This window comes from Macaca nemestrina, chromosome 19, assembly GCF_043159975.1.
Source record: "Macaca nemestrina isolate mMacNem1 chromosome 19, mMacNem.hap1, whole genome shotgun sequence".
Classification (NCBI taxonomy): domain Eukaryota; kingdom Metazoa; phylum Chordata; class Mammalia; order Primates; family Cercopithecidae; genus Macaca; species Macaca nemestrina.
Window position 1 is genome coordinate 83,668,680 of NC_092143.1, and position 13,142 is coordinate 83,681,821.

The 13,142-nt window shown below is 52.2% G+C and overlaps 1 protein-coding gene across 22 annotated transcripts in view; it reads left to right on the plus strand.

The window, feature by feature from the left end:
* Positions 1-13,142, plus strand: part of LOC105478940 (low density lipoprotein receptor class A domain containing 4) — a 436,625-nt gene that overhangs the window by 277,728 nt on the left and 145,755 nt on the right. Inside the window, exon 1 of one of the 22 annotated variants that reach the window (XM_071085764.1) lies at positions 10,378-10,400. The exons of the other annotated variants lie outside the window; for them this stretch is intronic. The gene's annotated coding sequence lies outside the window, so the exon portion shown is untranslated. Of the gene's footprint in view, positions 1-10,377; positions 10,401-13,142 lie in introns of those variants that run through there. 22 annotated transcript variants of the gene reach the window in all.

Genomic DNA, 13,142 nt, shown 5'->3' on the forward strand with positions numbered 1-13,142 from the left:
AAGGACGGCAGGGAAGCAGGTTGGAGAGAGGCCTTGGTTCTGAGCTTATCTCTGAGGCCTTTCAATCTCCATTGTTCAACGCACTCAGCGTGCCAAAGCACCGTATCTTGGGGTGTTGTTTTCTGAGCCCGTGTTTTCAGGACAGGTTTTATCCCTGGTCTCAAACCCATCTCTCCCCAGAGAGAATATATTGAGCCCCAGTCCCCTTGGCCTGGCATCTAGCCAGACCTGCCACAACACGGCTCTGTAGTTACTGAGTTTCTCACTGTGTTCTTGGGCTCTTGGCTTTAACTGGTGTGCTGAGAACCGAGTTCTCTCCCTTGAAGCTCCCATCTCCAATTCTAGTCTTCCATCCCTGCTGTGGACACCTCTGTGAAACACTTGTGCTGTCCCTGCCTGGACAGACGGCTGGACCCAGGGGTCATGTCAGGCATCACTCAGCGGTGTGACTGCCGACCCAGGGGTCATGTCAGGCATCACTCAGCGGTGTGACTGCCTGCCTGCCGTGCGGAGAACCCTGAGCCTGCAGCCAGCATGCTGGGCGGGAGCCCTGCGGTCCGTCATGTCTACCCTGCGTGGGGCTGAGGCGTGTGGGTGCTGTGCCTCTCTTCCAGGCTTCTGGCCCCTAGTCGGCAAGATAAGATGTGTTTGCCGAATGCTTCCCAAATGCCAGATGCTGTGCGTGTTGTATCGTTTAATCTCCCCCATCTCTGTGAGGGTAGACGTCATCTGCACTTTACAGATCAGAAAAGTGGGACTCAGATAAATGAGACTCTTTCCCAAGCAGCACAGACAGGAGGGTGTTGGGGGCAGCCCCTCCCAGGTGTTACCCAGCAGTACTCGCCAGCGCTCTGCCTGTTCTGAGCCCCTCCTTCCTGGTCCTATGACGGTCTCTCTCCTCTCAGTAACAGGCCGCACACTCCGCTCGCTTGCTGTGTCTCCTGCCATCTGCTTCACAGCTCGAGGCCCCTGGGCTCCCTGCTTAGCCCCTGGTCTGTCCCACTCTGACCTGGCCTGTGAGATGTCTGTGTTCTCTTTCCCTCCATCCAGGGAAGGAGCTGCTGCCCCTTCCTATCCCCGTCTGACAGCAGTGAGGCGAACCCGGGGCCAAAGCCCACCCAGGGAGTTGATGCTAAGAGCCACCTTCGTTTCCTCCTCCTCAGGAGTGTGGCTCCTTCCTCTGCATTTGCTGGGCGATGCCGGAGCCTGTAGCCTAAGAGGAGCAGGAGATCCAGTGGCAAGGAGGACAAACCCACAGAGCAGGCCGGGCATGTATTTTTGGATTAGTTTTAGAAAACAAGTTCTCAGCTGTGATTTTTATGTTGCCTTTAGAAAATGTTAAAATCCTTTCTAGACTGGATGCAGTGGCTTGTGCCTGAGGCAGACGGGTCACTTAAGCCCAGGAGTTTGAGACCAGCCTGTCTCTACAAAGAATAAAAAAAATAAAAATGAACTGTGTTCGGTGGTGTGCCAGCTACTGCAGGCTACTTGGGAGGCTGGAGTGGGAGCTTCTGTCGCCGAAGCATTGAGGCTGCAGTGAACTGTGACCACACCACTGCACTCCAGCCTGGGTGACAGTGAAACCCTGTCTCAGAAAGCAAGACCAGAGAATCACTGTCTGTCTCACTGTGTGTATCTTACAGAAAAGTTCTTCTGTCGGCGTTAAAAAGATCGGACTCCCCTGCCCCCGCCTGGAGAGACAGACACTGATGCACATGTCCGACCCGGTGCTGGTGTTTTCCTTGATTTTTCAAACGGATGTCAGTAAATCTGAGTTGATTTGGGTATTTGGGGGTAGATTTAAATATCCCTAGCTTGCTTAAGCTCACCCTTGGACGCAGTCATGTTATTAGACATTTAACACTTATGATAGAGGATCACTGTAAAACGTTAGAACAGAATTTGTATTTCTGCAGCTCCTCTGGGACCTGTAGACGGGCACGTCACCCAGCGGATGGGCTCCGTCGCGACACCATCTCCCTGTCTGGAGAAATATTCCACAGCGTATTTACCAACCAATGTTTTCTGAACACCTGTTGTTTGCTAGGACTTCGCTGAGTACTGGGCGTCCGGGGGTGTGAGTGGAGAGTGTCGGAGCTCCCGCCTTCTCTCGGTGGACCTGAGCTCCTCGCAGGGAGGACCTGCTTTGTCGGCCTGCGCTTCGCTCTGCAGGTGTCTGGCTGGCATGGTGCTGGCATAACTGTTACCGCTTGGAGCTGCCCCTTTTCCACTGACCCCACTAAGCCTCTGGTAGGAGTGTCGTTGGTGGTAGAAACATGGACTTGGGAGCCAGGAAGGCCTGAGTGAGGGGCTCAGCCTCAGCCACTGGACTGGGGAACTTGGCCACGTGCCCTCGTGACTCCTGGGCCTCTGCCCGCTCCCCGCTGGGCGCGGTGACGCTGTCTGCTCTCCTGCGGGCCCGGGACATGCACGGGGCATCGGTTCCGCGGCACCGCGTGACAGCAGCAAATGCATTTCCTTGATGTGTAGTGAACCCGGGCACCTTTTCATATGCTTCTCGGGCATTTGAAGTTTTATAATTGTTTTAAATAGGGGCCTTTTTTCCTTACGTAAAACTCTGATGAGAGCGATCATTTCTTTTTTGTTCCCCGACCATGATCCGCTTCAGAGCACGTCGGGGACCCTCCTGTCTCTCCAGGGAGGGCAGCGAAAGGCACCTGCCTGCTTGCTGGGGAAGAGCAGTGGCTGCGCTAGCCTGTCCCTGGTGTGCTGCACTCACGGTGGGCGTTGGGCTGAAGGATTCTCTGGCCCTTGCTGCTGGGTTGGGGATGCGGCCAGAAAGGAGCACGAAGGGTGTCTGTCCCAGCAGGGCCCAGTGGCCGGACCAGGAAGGGCTGCTCAAAGAGGAACCAAGGCTGCTCTGCCCTGACAGGTGCTGACACCTTCAGAAAGAAAGACGTGTTTGTGGCGTTGGCGTCTTTCTTTCCGTGGCTGCCGAGGCCGAGAACTGCTCCGCGTTCCGTCTTATGGCAGGTTCTCAGGCTGCAGGCCTCGTGTGCATGAGCTAGCTAACTTGTTTCTTCTGTCATTCATCCGGTAAGTGTGACTAAACTGTGAACTCTTCGGCATCGGCAATTCCACACTAAATAAGTGAAACCCTTGCCTTCGCAGAGGTTGAAAATAAGCAGGAAAACTGTAATGTAATGTGGGGTGTCTGGAGCTGTGGAGAGAAATGAAGGGGGACCTGGAGAGCCGTGGCTCTGCCAAGGCCAGGGCTGGTGTCCTGGAGAACCCGCCTTGGAGTGGAGTGTGGATCCGGGAGGGAGGGAGGGAGCGCTGCTGGCCGCTTCATGGACAGCACCGGACACAGGCAGGAGGTGGGCAGGAGCGCCGAGAGCAAGGGGGAGACGGGAGAGGGCAGGGGCCTGGTCGGGGTCTCAGGGTCCTGGCCGAGGAATTTGAATTTCAGTCCAGGTGGGAGGGAAGGGAAGGACAAGGCTTTCAGTGAGCTGCCTGGGCTCTTAGAGAGTGACGCTGGCTCCGTCATGGAAAAGCGGCCGTCTGGCCCTCGAGTCCGGCACCTCTCCAAGCTCCTTCCTTCCCTAGACTGGCAGGGACTTTCAGGGACAGGCTCGGTCCCCTTTCCGCCCCGCCTTGCCGTCTCCCGTCGCTTCTGTGTTGGGTGTGCTCTCTCGTCCTGTTCCCTACAGCCCTGGCCTGGTCGTGAGTGTTACAGGGCCGGGGCAGGGCCTGCCAGGGGAGCAGAGTGCAGACCCCCTCCGTGGGCCCCTCTGTGCCCTCGCACCCCACTGCCTTGCAGGGGAGAGAGCAAGATAGAAACAGGTCCTGAGATGAAGTGGCACCGTACAGCCCGTCTCACCCTTCTGCACCCTTCCAGGTGCGTTTCTGAAATGTGTCAATGCTACACTGGCTTCAGGGATGTGGCAAATCCCCTATTTCTTGTAACCAGCTGCCACCAGTCACTGTGGAGCCCCTCCTGTGCCCCAGGCAGCCTGTGTACTAGGAGAGCCAGGCCTCACAGACACTTGTTTGCCTCCGGGCGTTTTTTAGTTGTAACAGGCTAGTTCTTGCTTCCCATCACCTAGAATCTGTTGATCTGTCTGGATCTTAGCTCCCGAGTCTCCAGCTCTGCAGACGCACGCTGCACATCCACGCTCACATGGGGCACCCACACCCAGGTGCCCGTCATGCCAGCAGGTGCACAGATGGAGAAATCCGCTCCCCAGACCAGACTCCCCAGAGCTCAGGGAGCAGCCGAGTGTCCTTACACAAACTGGGGTGGAATTGATACAGGGACCAAGGAGGTCCCTAATGCTGGTGGAACCCCGACCCCAGCCAGCATCCAGGCCCTTGACCCTGTCGTGAGAAGGAATTCAAGGATGAGTCAGAAAGCAGTGAAAGTACGAAGATTTATTGCAGAGTGAAGAGTACACTCTCGTGAGAAGGAAACGTGGGGCAGACTCGAGAGAGTCGCACAGTGGGGTTGAGGGCTGCTGTCTTTATGGGTTTCTTTAACCAAGGGGTGGAATATTCATGGAAATTCCTGGGAAAAGGTGATTTATTGGGATTGTGGTGTGCCACCCATTCTTTTTTTCTTTTTTCTTTTTCTTTTTTTTTTTTGGAGACAGAGTTTCGCTCTTGTCGCCCAGGCTGGAGTGCAGTGGTGTGATCTCAGCTCACTGCAACCTCTGCCTCCCGGGTTCAAGCGATTCTCCTGTCTCAGCCTCCCGAGTAGCTGGGATTACAGGCGGGCACCACCACACCCAACTAGTTTTGCATTTTTAGTAGATACAGGGTTTCTCCATGTTGGTCAGGCTGGTCTTGAACTCCTAACCTCAGGTGATCTGCCCTCCTCAGCCTCCCAGAGTGCTGGGATTACAGGCATGAGCCACTGCGCCTGGCCCAGTGCCACCCGTTCTTACACCAAATGAGGGTGTCCTGGAACTGTCATGATGTTGGTGGTGTGTGATTGAGTACGTCAGTGAGCGGATAATGAGGTCCGAGGTGAGACCTAGCTCAAATCCAGCACTGCATTGGGTTCGGTCGGTCTTAGCCAGCTTGGTCTGCACCCTGTTTTTCAAAAGGGCCTAGTCACCCTGCAGCCTCTAGTTATGTGAAATTGTTGCCTGGAATGTGTATTCTCCGGCGACCAGGTGTATTATTCTTGTCGCAGAACCGTGACACAGCAGCAGCCCTGTCCCAGAGTGGGGCACAATCACATTCCTAGGTGTGGAACCCAGCGTGGGGCACAATCACATTCCCAGGTGTGGAAGGAAAACTTCACTGCATTAAATTATCCCCAGCATCTGTTGGCTGCTTTTAACACGAGTGACTTAAAGGGACGTGGGTTAGAAGAAAGAGGGAGGAGATTTGTGCCAGGGATGAAAGAAAATGGCTAAAAGATAAATGAAAGTTGCATATCTCTCTTTGTCTTCTGTAAACAACTCACGACAAAAGGGAATAAAATTTAGATTTTCCCCACTTGGAAGAGACATGGCCAAAGAGACACGGAACGTGTGCTTTTCCTAAACCGCTGTGAAGGTAGCGTGAAAACCAGGCTTGCCCTTCAGAGAGCAGGAGGCTCCTGTTTGGGGCACTCCATCCACCCTGCTGTCGTGAAAGCCCTTGGACCCAGATGGCTTCCTGTGACCCACTGTGGTCCACTTATTATATTCCCTTCAGCTTTGCTTGTAACTGTCAACAGCCACAGGGTGAGCACCCCAATCCGATAACAGTAACCTAAAATTTTAAATGCTCAAAAGTCAGAAACCTTTTAAGCGCCAATGTGATGCTCAAAGGAAATCTCATTGGAGCATTTCAGATTTCAGATTTTTGGATTAGGAAGGTGGATGTATAACATAATAACTGGTAAGTATAATGCAAGTTTTCAAGATTCGAAAAAGGTCAAAATTTGGAACAATTCTGACTCCAGGCATTTTGGATAAGGGATATCCAACCTATATTATGAAGTGGTAGCAAGAAAATTACATTGAAATGGAACTTTTTTTTTCAGTTTATGGATCCTTTTGTGAGTTTTTTTTTTTCAAAATATCACATTCCAAGCTAAAAAATGTACATGGGTGTTTCAGTTTATGAAGACTGTAAGTTATGTGTGCTTTTCTATATGTATATATATTTTTACCTCAATAAAATGATAGCCCCAAACCCTCTTCAACTTCACCTCATCTATGGTTTATGGATGTTTCCAGGGGAAGTTTTTTAAAATGATGTGTCCCAGAAAGGAATAAATGGAATATTAAAAGCAAAAATGCGCATCCTGCCGTCTCCCCGACAAGCCTGGCCCTCCTCCAGAACGGGCCGTGTTGCATCCTGAGTGTCCTGGGATCCCTCCGAGCGCGTGCGGATGACACAGGCCTGCGGGAGGACAGAGCTGGGGCCAAGGCAGGGCGAGGGGCTTCTCCAGCTATCCAGTTCTGTGATAGCCAGCATGGAACGTGCTTCCCCCTCCTAGAACTGAAATAGACCCTCTGTCCATGCCTCTCCCTCGGGGAATGTGAGAGGTGGGCACTGGGGACTTTGCCCGGTGTTGGCTGTACCAGATTCTGGAGTCCTTGGCTCGTTGGTGTGGCAGGGAGGGTCCAGGTAAAGCGTCTGCACGCCCCACCCCCCATCCCCGTTAGATCTGGGCCTCCTCTCTCTGGACAATATTCTGTATCTCCAGCCTGAACCTCTCAGATGTTGGAAATTAGCCTCAGAGTTCATCACTGGGCTGCCGGAGGGATTTAGTTGGACACAGTGGGTGGCCGACTTATCTCTCCTCCTCTTCATGGAAAAGGCCGCAGAGCCCTACTCAGCCTGCGGGACCCCAGGCAGAGTCCCTCGCAGCTGACGATGAGGAGCTGAGGTGTGCCGCGTTTCTGCCACAGGGTTCGTGAATGATTTACTTTAAACCTCCACCTGCAGGGCAGCTGGGACGATGAAAGCATCCAAAGACCTCCGTTTTCCGTCTGCGGGAGATCACCTGTGGAACCGAGGCGGGCCGGCTGCTCCTGTGCTGTCAGCCACGGGCTTGTCGCCGAGGGCGGCCGTCACACTCGGGCCGTGGGCCGGCACCTGTGTGTGTGTGTCCAGCTTAACGACAGAGATTTTTGGAAAGATACCCTAAGATAGACGTATTTGGAACTGAGTGAGGATAAGTTTGACTTATTTCTTTTTGAGATACTTTACATGTTTGAAATAATAGCTGGCACCAGTGAATCTGGTTTGTGTCTGTTTCCTTTAAAGATTCTATGTAGTGTCGGTGATTGGGATTTAGTAAGCCGTAATGAAGATACTAACGTTTGATTTTATAGCAAAAAGGAGCGTTTGTGTGGAGCAGGGACGTTCGCGTATGAGCAGTGATAAAGTTAATGTCCAGCGGCCCGGCAGGGAGTTTTACACCCATTTTACAAAGAACCAGACCCAGAACTAGAGGCCAGGAAAACGGATCTCCTGTGTCTCAACCTGGTACGTTGCCCATCAGGTGACAGCGTCTGGGTCTGCACCACGTCAGGCCAAAGCTTCGCATGTTGGTCCTGTCTGATGATGGAATTTGCAGAACACCACAGAGGCTTTCACGAATCCGTGCGAGGAAAAGCAGGTGTTTCCATCATTCCATTGATGACTGTGAGGCTGGCTTTATTGTTCCTAGGGCTGAAATGCTGTCTTTCATGGGTGTAATGAATACAGTGCCATGGTTTATGCTACCTTCATACAGTTTTTGCCCCCGACTGAAAATGCAGCTTTTCATTCTCTAAGATCCGCCGAGACCCCCTAAGACCGATTCGGGCAGGTCTAGCTAGAAGCAGGCCATACTCTCGTCCCCGGAATGACCAGGAGGCTGTCAGGCCTGAAGGGCACAGAGGAAGGGTGCGAGCGGCCTGCACAGGACTCATCCACCCCAGCGTACGGGAAGGTGAATCCTGGATTTCTCCCCTGTTCCCGGGCTCTTGACGGGATCTCATCTTTGTCAGTTTTCTTCTGGTTCCGAGTTGCCTCTGCCCGAAGGGACATCCTCTCACAGCCCAGCACTGCTGCAGTCCGGTGGAGCGGCTGCAGTATTAGCAGGAGTTGTTCCTCCCTTCCCCCCGGATCTGAATCTGTCTGCTCCTGTGTGTTCACTCTTCCTGCACTCCGGGTGGGGGCAGCAGCTCCTCGGCACTCGCCTTCTTCCCCAGCCCCGTAGGACGCCTGGCCTCCCTGAAAAGGCCGCGGGAGGGCCAGTGGGCGTTGTCAGAGCCTACTCAGGATGGGATCACCGCTGACTGGGCGGCCCTCCGGAAGGTGTCCAGGGCCTTGGATCCCTGCAGGGAGATGACAGGCGCTCAGAGATGGAGCTGTCCCAGCAACTCCTGAGTCGCCTGGGCAGGGGGTGCCCTGGGAGCACCAGGCCATGCCAGACCCCCTTCCACATTTTCTCCATCCCCCACAGCCCCACTCTTCCTGCCTTCCGTTAAAAACAAGTGTGGTAAATAGAGGAGGACGGGCTGGGTGCAGTGGCTCACACATGTAATCCTAGCACTTTGGGAGCCAAGGTGGGAGGATTTCTGTGCTACCAGCCTGGGCAGCAGAGCAAGACCCTGTCTTCACAAAAATAAAAAATAACAGCCGCTGTAATCTCAGCAGTGTGGGGGGCTGAGGCAGGAGGATCACTTGAAACCAGGAGGTTGAGGCTGCAGTGAGCTATGATTGCGCCACTGTACTCCAGCCTGGGTGAGAGTAAGATCTTGTCTTAAAAAAAAGGAGAGGATCAAAACACAATCCCTTATCCTCTAAACACCGTGACATACTGCCCACAGCCCAGAAGTTACATTGTCTTCAGGCATTTAAATACCATTTCCAAAAGTCTGCTCGCACTGGCAAAGTGTACATCCTTACCCCACGGCCAGGCCTGACACCCTGGTTCTCCTTTTCAGTCAAGTGAGTCTTTCTTTTCATTTTTACTTTTATTTCGCATGACGGTTCTATGTAAAACATGGTCATGAAGGGACTTGTTAAATCGTGGAGTCAGCTTTTAGGGCTAGAAAAATTGAGAGAAAATTTACCTTCAGAAGAGTAGGTTGTGAAGCAATGATCACTAGAAATATTTTATGGAAAAACAAATCATGTGTCCTCTTTTGCACTGTGCACCCCTGAGGCCTCTGGCTTTGGTGTTGCTAAGGTTCTGAGAAGAAGCTGTTCTTAGCTGGGCCTTGCTTTGAATGCTTTGGAAATATTTTCCCATATTTGAATGGCAGGATTTCATTAAGGCATAGGACACCGTGCCTGACCGGTCACATAAGAGCTTTTCTTCTTTAAGCAAGGAACTGAGAGGGGTGGAGATGACATGATTTTTTCTCCCGTCTGGGACTCAGAGCTGGACACGGCCTCTTTACTTCATCCGCGGCTGGGAGGAGGGGCACAGAACAGCAGAGGGAGGTGGTGACAGCCCAGCCGTGCCATCCCTGCCTCCAGCCCCGTAGTCGTTGTCCAGGACCCCGCTCAGCCTGTGGGCCCTCTGCTTCCTCCCGTCTGTGTGCGGGGCCACCCGGGGGGAGAGTCCTGCTTTTGAGAAGTCCTGGCAGGGCCCAGCATGGAGGCGCGTGGTCCAGACACGGGGGCGCGTGGCCCGGACATGGGGGCGTGTGGTCAGACATGGGGATGCGTGACCTGGACATGGGGGCGCGTGGCCCGGACACGGGGGCGCGTGGCCTGGACACGGGGGCGCGTGGTCGGACATGGGGATGCAGTGCCGCAGTCCTCCCTCACGGTGTGGAGGCCGCCTTCCTAGCCATCCCACGGTGCCTCCTCCTTCCTGGGCTCCCAGCACAGCCGACAGCCAACGTGACCTGGACATGAGTGGGGGAGAAGGAGCAGGGCGGTGGCGATGGCTCTGTTGAGAGGAGGCATCATGGTTGACGGGTGGAAAAGGAAGGTGCAATATTGACGTTCGCTGTATCCCAACCTGTTGTCTTTTAGCTTGTCTGACACAAAAGCATATATTCACCAAGAGAGGAAATAAAATCTTCATTCAACTTCTGCTTCAGGGGACATCAGTTAAGAGAAAAAAAACAGCTTCAGGAAACATATTCATTTCCAGGAAACATATTCATTTCCAGCAGTCTCAGGTGGAGAACTGAGGAGCTGAAGTCTGGAGGCTGTTTGCTGATGAGTTCACACTGCCGTGTGCCACCGAAAAGCTAAAGCCCTTCTCTCAGGCCTGCCTCTGAGTTTCACAAAACAAGTCAGATACATCTGTTCTCACAAGACATCTTCACATGTGCCTGTTTTACAGAAAATACACGTTGAGACTGGGCATGGTGGTTCACACCTGAAATTGCTACAGTGTGGAAAGCTGAGGTGGGGGGTTCCTTGAGCCCCAGGAGACTAAGGTTGCAGCGAGAAATGATTGCGTGACTGCACTCCAGCCTGGAGACAGGGTGAGACTCCATCTCCACTAATAACATATATATAACATATAACATATATGTAACATATACAACATGTAACACATAACATATTATATATTATATAACATATTTTCTATATAACATATAACATATGTGATATATTATTAAAATATATCTATTCAAGGTATACACACACACACACACACACACTGAATAAATGACACAGTGGGAGTTAAGGAAGTTTGGGTGCCCCAGCACCTCCCGGGATGAAGGCTTATCAGTGAATTACTAAATGGTGGTTCCCAAAGTCTTCAGCGGTGGTAACTTGTAATTCACCCCGTCTCCCTAGACGTCCTTCAAGTCCACTTTTCCCCGTTGTCACAGCAGCGAGAGGGAACCGCACGGGCTCATACTCAGCTTAAGGCACAAGCGAACCCCGTTTGCCTTCGCCCGTGACCCGCCTCCCGGCTTGGCAGTTAGGGTGGCCCTTACGGTCTCATTTGGCATCAAGGAGAGGTTTCCAGTCTGCCAAGTTTTCTCAGTGAGTGAATCATGGTGAAAATGACCTCTGAATATACATGTGTGCGGCTGTTCAGAAGGGCTGTGCAGCAGGATTCAGAGGAAGGACTATTAAAATTCCAGCGTACACCAGTAAATCTAGAGTTTCATCGTAAATTACAATCAGGAATCATTTTGTCCACGGCCTCGCTCCCTGCGCGGGGAGATGGTTTCAGTTCCAGGGCCAGCGAGGTGAAGGCGGTGTGGGGAGGGCTCTGAGAAAGCGCCGGAACCCAAATCACTTTCCTTCTTTAGCTGATGAATCTCAGGGCTTGAAATGCTACAAGCAGTTGAGATTGTCAATGTCTCTCGTCTCTGTCTCTGATTCTGCCTTCAGTCAACGAATGTTTTCCATTCAGCAGCTTCCAGAGAAGCAGCTTTGGTGCTGTCCCTTGCAGGATCCCACTTAGTTATCTCTTAGAGGACATACAAGGGCATGTTTCCCCCGTTTCTGAAGTGTAAGACGGTGTCACTAATACCGTCTTAGTAAAAAGGGAAGAAATACACCGAAGATTCTGAAATCTTCCCTCAGCCGCCACGAAGAATCGGGTCAATAACCTTTCGAGTGGTGAAGATGGCTCAGGAAAAGGTTAATACACTCGCGAATTCTAGAACAAGGAAAGACTTCAAAGGTCATAGGGCCCAGCCCTCTGTCTTTTGGAAGTTGAGTTCTTAATTTTGTACTGAGATGGCAACTGAAGCTCGGAGGATTGTTGCTGTGCCTGGATCACACGGCAGCGTCACCAGTACTGCCACTGCGTGGTGTCCAGAGAGCGCCAGCACCTCTTTCACCTTCTGGCTCAGTCGGGGCCCCTCGGCCTCCAGCCGCCAGGCCCTTGTGGAGTTTCTTCCCACTGATCTGTCATCCTCCCCAGCTCCCCGGGCCCCTGCTGAATCCTGCGGCACGCGGCATGTTCTCCTGGCGCTCCTGTCTCTGCCTGGAGGAGATGTGGCTGCGTATGGAGGAACAGGGCAAGTGAGTCTGCAGGGGACAGGTACCAGCTGTTCTCCATGGGCACCTGTGAGGGCACAGGAGGAGGTGAGCGCTGCAGTGGCTTTGGAGATTCAGGTTAATCATAAGGAAATAAATCCTGAGACGTGGAGACTGTCAGGAACTCGTGTGCATGGTTCAGGAAGATGGTGGAGTCTGTTCCTCTGGAAAAACAAAACATCTGCCTTAAAAATGTGGTGGCCTCACTTGCCCAGAACAGCTTTAGTGGGGTCTGGCCTGAAGTCGGGGCATGGACCAGATGACCCCGTCTCCTTTGGGTTCTATTAAAAGATGTTCAGGGGATGAGGTTTCTACAGGCAATAGCACAGTCTAATGCTTAACAAATCTTATGCTGAAGATTTTTATACCATCTTTTCATCTGACCTAAATCTTTCGTGTGGAAGTTGAGCCGTGTCCCCTGTGGAGAGGAAGAACGGAGGAGATAAAAATTCAACCTTTAAAGTATCCAGTTAAATTTAGTGTTTAGAGTTGGGGAGACTCAGGCGTCAGCGCTGAACTGGGTCACTCCAGTGATGTTTTCCGAGAGGAGCACACCACGGAAATCTGACTCTTGGTTCTGGTATCGGAGCCAAATCCCCCACACTCGAGGTTAATAAAGGTACTGGGAGGTGGGAGGGAAAGGGTGTGATTTCAAGGTTTGTGGCAGTTACCACAAAACCACTGCATTAATGCAAACCAGAATTAAAACCACAAAGTATAAAATGTCATGCGCACACATCTATTTGTCCAGCAAATCTCGAGGCAGCCAGCCCGAACCCGGGCACCCTGGTGGACGCGAAGACAGGTAAAGCCAGGCAGCCCCAGAACGAGAACTTCCCCATTAATAACCTTTGAACATGGCCTTTTATTAGTTTAACAAAACCTAGGAAATGCGCTTGTGTTCAAGAAAGGCAGTAAGTAAGATGAATTAATATGTTTTAAGCCGTAATGTTCAATTAATTAGTAATTTCCATCCAGTCTGCTGCCTGACTCATAATGAGCATTCCCTGGTCTAAATAAAGTGGAGACTGCTTAGTTACAGAGCATCTTATTTGGCTTCCTTTTATTTCAACTTAGAGAAGGGTTCTTTTTATTTTTTAGAGATGGGGTCTCACGCTGTCACCCAGGCTGGAGTGCAGTGATCACAGCTCACTGCAGCCTTGACTTCCCGGGCTCAAGCAGTCCTCCTGCCTCAGCCTCCGGAATAGCTGGGACCACCGGGA